This window comes from Falco cherrug, chromosome 14 (assembly GCF_023634085.1).
Source record: "Falco cherrug isolate bFalChe1 chromosome 14, bFalChe1.pri, whole genome shotgun sequence".
NCBI classification, from domain to species: domain Eukaryota; kingdom Metazoa; phylum Chordata; class Aves; order Falconiformes; family Falconidae; genus Falco; species Falco cherrug.
This window is the reverse complement of record NC_073710.1, coordinates 14,961,104-14,967,419: the sequence shown is the minus strand read 5'-3', so window position 1 is coordinate 14,967,419 and position 6,316 is coordinate 14,961,104.

Genomic DNA, 6,316 nt, shown 5'->3' with positions numbered 1-6,316 from the left:
TAGCATTGGTTATGTAGTATTAAGGTCACTACCATACATACTGTGTTAGAAACATTTGACTCACCTCCTCCCACTGTGAAGTCTGAGATAATATGTTTTGTCAGGCAAATACATCTGTGCATAAATATATTTGAGAGGAAATAAATGTAAGAAGACCAACTTTGGTGTGTGCCTGGAAATTTACACAAAAGCCATTACTGCGTATATATGTATTTTATCCCAGAAAAGACCCACAAGGAATTACTTGCATCAAAAGTGTATTTAAAAAAAATAAGTTTAATAAAAGGATTAATATTAAAATCCTCTCCAATGCATGTATAAATGTCTTTGTAGTGCAAGACAAATATACATGTAACAGCATAAGTTATAAGTCATCTAACCTTAAATGGATCTGCAGTTCAGAAAAATAATGTTTATTTCCTCTGAGGTTAAAGATGTCCCACAACAAAATAACATGGCAAACTGACAATACAAAACAAGAAGGAGTAAAACTTGTACTATACAAAGTAGAGTATTTTCAATCCATCTGATAATCCTGAAGCTGCTAAGAGGTGATGGCCAAATGTAGTACAAGAGATTTTGTTGGATGTAAAACATATTAAATTTCAGTGTACAACAATGGTCAAAATCCTCTTCTGCAGGGCAAATGGAAGGCTTGCAAATGAACACAAATATACTTTGAAAATTTGCATTGTAAAGAAAATACAACATCTCTGTAGTACTGTTCTCTTCAGTGATGTATGATTTTTTTGTATGATTTTGTGAGTTAGTTGTAACTGGATCCCCCTCACGATTCTTAGAAATTCTAATATGTTCTGTTCCTGAAAACATTTTGTAAATGTGCCAACATGCAGATTAAATACATTACAGACTATGGCTATAACATACTAATTCTCCCTTTTCAACATAATTTTCATCTTAAAAATAAGTACATTCCTACAAATGTATATTAATATAAATAATACATAAAGGAATACAGACTGTTGAGTGTCATCTTTGTTAACCAGAAATGAAAAGGTGCCTCCGTTAACATGGAGGCATAAAGTTTAAGGGATTTTCCAGTGCTTCAGTGATTTTAAACCAATCTCAAGGGAAACAAATACCTCAAACAAGCAGGTCCCTTTAACTAAACAAAATAACTGGGGCCAGAAGTAAAGGCAGCCGTTTAAAAGCCAGTGTCACCATCATTTCAGCGAAGTCTCCAGGGCATGCTTCTCTGGCAGATGTGCTCCGGAGCAGAGGATCATGCAAGGGACCATGGCAAGCTTTCTGTGAACTGGCAAAACTGAGAAGTGAGAGCAGAAAGAGAGCGAAAGTGTGCCTCAGCCCGCTGCCCCAGAGCTGGAAGACTTGAGACCCTGAGGAGCAGCAGCTCTGACTCAGTGTAGGCAGTGCCAGGAGGGAACGCAGACAAACCCTGATGTACAAAAGTAGCCCCCAAGGAGCACAAGCAACCAAGACCAAGGTGCCTCAGCCAGGACATGGCAGTTGTCACAGGGAGGGTGCTGTCCTCCTAACAGCTCAAAGGGGCAAGCTCCAGTAGCAGTCATTGCCCCCCAAGAAGAAACCTAGCCATGGTTTCCACTCAGCCAGAAACCAGCCCAGAAGGCATGTGGTGACCCAGACAGAGCTCCACATAAACATGCAGCTGTCCAGGTCATGGGCTACAGGAGCTGCCTGAGCCTGTCCCTGCTGTTGGAGGGTGGCAGAGATAACTGTGTGAGGTACAACCAGGTGGACAATCTGCTCAGCCTGGTGGTGGAGCTGAAAGAAGTAGAAAAGTTAAGGGGTATCACAGAGTGTGAGAGGGAGACAGACTGGAAGAACCACTCTTTACCATCACTGAGACAAATGCACCAAATGGGCACACCACAAGAATCTGGGGCTCCCCTACCTACTCATCACCAGGCAGATGGAGGGGTCATAAGTGACCAGAAGGAATGGAAACAGGTCCCTGCTCAGGGCAGCAGGCGAATCACCCGCCGACCTACTCCACCGTCCCAGGTACCCCTGTACAGTAGGTGTGTGGCTCTGAAACCTGAGGGCCAGGAAGATGATGATGTGGATGAAAGCCCACCCAGGTTGGAGCAGTTGCCAAGGAAGAGTTGGTCAACCGCACACATCATGACCAGCTCTGCTAGGAAGAAGAGAGGTGGCTGTCATCGGCAACTCCACTCTGAAAGGGCCAAAGAGCCCAATGGGCTGACTGGACCCAACCCACAGGGAAGGTGCTGCCTCCCGGGGGCCCTGGTAAGGGATGTTACTAGAAAAGTCCCTTCTCTGGTGCGATCCTCTGATTACTGCCCATGACTGGTCTGCCAAGTGGGCAACAATGAAGTCAAAATGATGAGAAGTCTGAGGGCAATCAAGACAGACCTCAGGGTTGAGGGATCAGGAGCACAAGTAGTGTTTTCTTCTATCCTGCCAGTTGCAGGGAATAATGGGGCATGTAATTGGAAGGTCACACAGATCAATGCCTGGGCCTGGGTCAGGCATCAATGGCTAAATTTTGCCTTTTCTGTTCATAGGTCAGTTTACATGATGCCAAGACTACTGGCAACAGATGGGGTTCACCTGTCTTAAAGGGAGAAAAGGGTCCTAGGTCAGGAGTTAGCAGGGCTCATTGAGAGGGCTTTAAACTAGATTTAGAGGTGGAAGAGAATAAGTCCAAGCTCGTTAGAGACGAGCCGGGGGGTGGCATGCCAGGGCTGGAGGTGAGATCGGTAGTACAGGTGAAGTGCATCTATGCCAATGCCCAAAGCATGGGCAACAACCAGGAGGAGCTGGAAGCCATCGTGCAGCAGGAAGACTGTGACATAGTTGCCATCATGCAGACATGGTGGGATGGCTCATGTGACTGGAGTGCTGCGATGGATGGCTACAAACTGTTCAGAAGGGGTGGGCAAGGAAGGTATGGCAGTGGTATAGCTCTGTATGTCAGGGAGTGTTGGGAGTGTTTTGGTTGTCTAGAGCTGAATGATGCTGATGACGGGGTTGAGTTTTTATGAGTAAGAATCAGGAGGAGGGCCAACAAGGCAGGTATCCTGGTGGGAGTCTCTTATAGACCACCCAGCCAGGATGAAGAGGCAGGTGAAACATTCTACAAGCAGCTGGGAGGAGTCTCACGATCGCTAGCCCTTGTTCTCCTGGGGGACTTTAACTTACCAGATGCCCACTGGAAATACAACACTGTGGAGAGGAAACAGTCTAGGAGGTTCCCGGAATGTGTGGAAGATAACTGCCTGGCACAGCTGGTCAGTGAGCCAGCCAGGGGAGAAGCCCCACTGGACCTGCTCTTTACAACAGGGAAGGACTGATGGGTGATGTGGTGGTCAAAGGATGTCTTGGGCAGAGTGATCACGAGATGTTAAAAGGTTTTGATTCTTGGAGAAGTAAGAAGGGGGGACAGCAGAACTGCTACCTTGGTGTTGTGGAGGGCTGACTTTGGCCTGTTTAAGAGCCTGACTGACAGAGTCTCTTGGGAGATAGACTTGAAGGGCCAAGGATTCCAGGCAGGCTGGATATTCTGCAAGAAGGAAGTCTTAAATGTGCAGGAACAGGCTGTCCCCATGTGAGAGAAAGAGCTGGCGGGGGAGAAATCTTAAAAGATTAATCAAAAGCAAGAAAAATTTAAATCTTGGATTAGAAAGCAATTATTTTTTTGAAGTGATGAACGTAATCCCTGTAGCTGTTCTTTAACAGCAATATAAGCTGGTAATTCTTTTGGAAACATATAAAGAATGTAAAATACACTTGGCATAAAAAGTTACTCCAGTGTTCATTCTTAGCATCATAAACTCACATGTTTATAATTATTCTTTTAGAAAACCTCTTTGCTATCAACTATAAGATACTTACTGTTTAAAGTGCAACTGCAAACTCTCTGTAGCCATTTCCTGAATCAGTACAATTTTATGATGGAAATATCCTAAAGTTCTTAATGAAAAAATAAAAATACTAATTTGAAAACTAACATGAGTTTTCTATTTTTAGTGCACCTGAATAATCTCCTGGTGGAATAGTTGGGTAAAGTTTGGGTAAAGTGATCAAACAAGAGAATAAAAGTTCTTTGTTTCATACTGCAGAAATGTAAAAAATTGTAAACAATGAAAAAAACATATTTTCCAGATACTAACATTTAGGGAACATGTGCCTCCTAAACACCTTGATATTGGGTGGGGGTGGGGGGGGGTGGTGGGATAATTTTCTTTGTTACTATAACAAAATCATGTAGCTTGAGGGTAATAAGGCAGAAATATAGTTTTACTTATTTCATTTAGGATTTTGATTTTGTTTTGTACCAACTAGAAAAGGTATTCAGCTTCCATCTGAAAGCTATTTTTTTGGCCTCATGAAACTTAGAGAACTGGAAACCAGGTTTATGCCAGTTACTGTTAGTAGGCACTGTGAACACATATTACACACTACGTGCTGGAGGTACAAAAAATTAAGGGAAAATTATTTTTTCCTTGCTTGCAACTCTCCAGATGTGTGCTAACAAATCCGTAACGCCATAATATGAGTGCAGGAACTATTTGTAAGTGTGTACATAAAGAAGAAAAATGTTTTGTCACTTACTCAGATGTAAACCTAGTAGCTGCATAGATTGAAGATGTACAGTAGCTGCTGGTTAAACTGTAATATTGGGGTTTTGTTAAGAATTATAATCATTCCCACTAACTCAATTGTGTAATAGTGCAATATCAGGTTAACAGCAACTCCATCTCAGTGTGTGTGTGTGTTAAATACAGCAAGTCACACAATAAGTTATTAATCAAATATCTTGCTCTACCGGTTACAACAAGGCCTTAAATTGAATGCTGCAATAATTAACACACCCACACATACACTTACCTTATTCCATGAGGAAAAATTATCTTAGCTCCCTTTTAGAAGTCAGGGTTTTTTTCCTTATAATTCTAAAGCCACAAAATCTCTTTTGCTTACATTTTGAGAATGAAATCAAATTCAAATTTTTTGCAGTCTCACCTATTGGTCACAGACTCCCAACAACTAACAACACGATAAAACTAAAACAAGCCTAACTGTTAATCATTGGCTGTAGTACTTTTCTAGTTCTCTGTAAAACAAAGTTGTCCAGTAGTGAGTATGAGGATCTTTTTTGTTTGTTTAAAAAAAAAAAAAAAAGAAAGAAAGGAAAAAAATAATTAAAACTATGTCTATACTTGCCAGGAGTATTTTTGTTTACAAATCTTGAAGACTGTCTTTAAAGTACAGTACAAGATGGCAGATAGTAAACAAAAAGGGGAAAAACAAGGCAGATGATATTGGTAACTGGCCATCTAGCATAAACAATGAATTGTGCATTTTAACTTCCTCAAGACAAAAGTGCTACAAGCTCAAGACAAGTAGCTATTTCCAGTGCACAGCAACAAGAAGTTTATTGATCCTGCAAAACTTACAAAAAGGTCAGCACATTTCTTGGCATCTGCTTCTGGCACTTTATCTATTAAGTATTTGCACATAAACATATGTAAAGACCTTTTTCTTTCATGTAGTGAAGCACTGCTGAAAATCTACAGCTATTATATCAGTGGAAAAATGACAAGCGATACCTATTAAAAAAGCAACAGATTTTAAAACCAGTAAGAAACAATTATCAGCTAGTTTGACCTCCAGTAGAACAAGGATAAAATAATCCCACTCAGAATTTTTACATCACACCAATACATCCCTAGCTAATTTCTTTCAGTTAAGATTTAAAATTAAGGAAGAAGCTATCACTTCTCTCAATAAGTATATATTAACAATACATATATATCTTGAAATATCCACTGAACCGTGTATAATTTTCTGCTAGATTAATTTACTATCAGCAGTTTCTTCACTTTAGCAATCATTTTGTGGCTGCAAGATGAACACAAATCAATAATCCACGCAGCAATAAATAATGCTTTTTACAGTTCACCCACTTCTAGTTGAACATGTTTTTCTCGATGAGAACTTAAGGCAGGTTTCTTCCTACTTTATTGCAATAGCTAGGTTAATGTCTCAGATCATCTGCTAAAGTGGATATTGGTTTTTGATTTGTTTTTTGTTCTTTTTCCCCACGTCTGAGGAAGACAATGTATATCACAACACCCCACACAATCAAAAAATACACCATAGTCAAAGGAAATTATGAGTTGATCAAACATCTAGATTAACAGTTGCAAATGAGATGAAGCCAACTTTTTCTGTATCGGTCTTGCTCTAAAGGATTCTCCCTCAAAAGGACCCCTCATTAACAAAAATATGGTACTACGATATAGTTCTAAAAAGTCTTTATTTGCTCCTCTGCCCCAAACTATTCCTT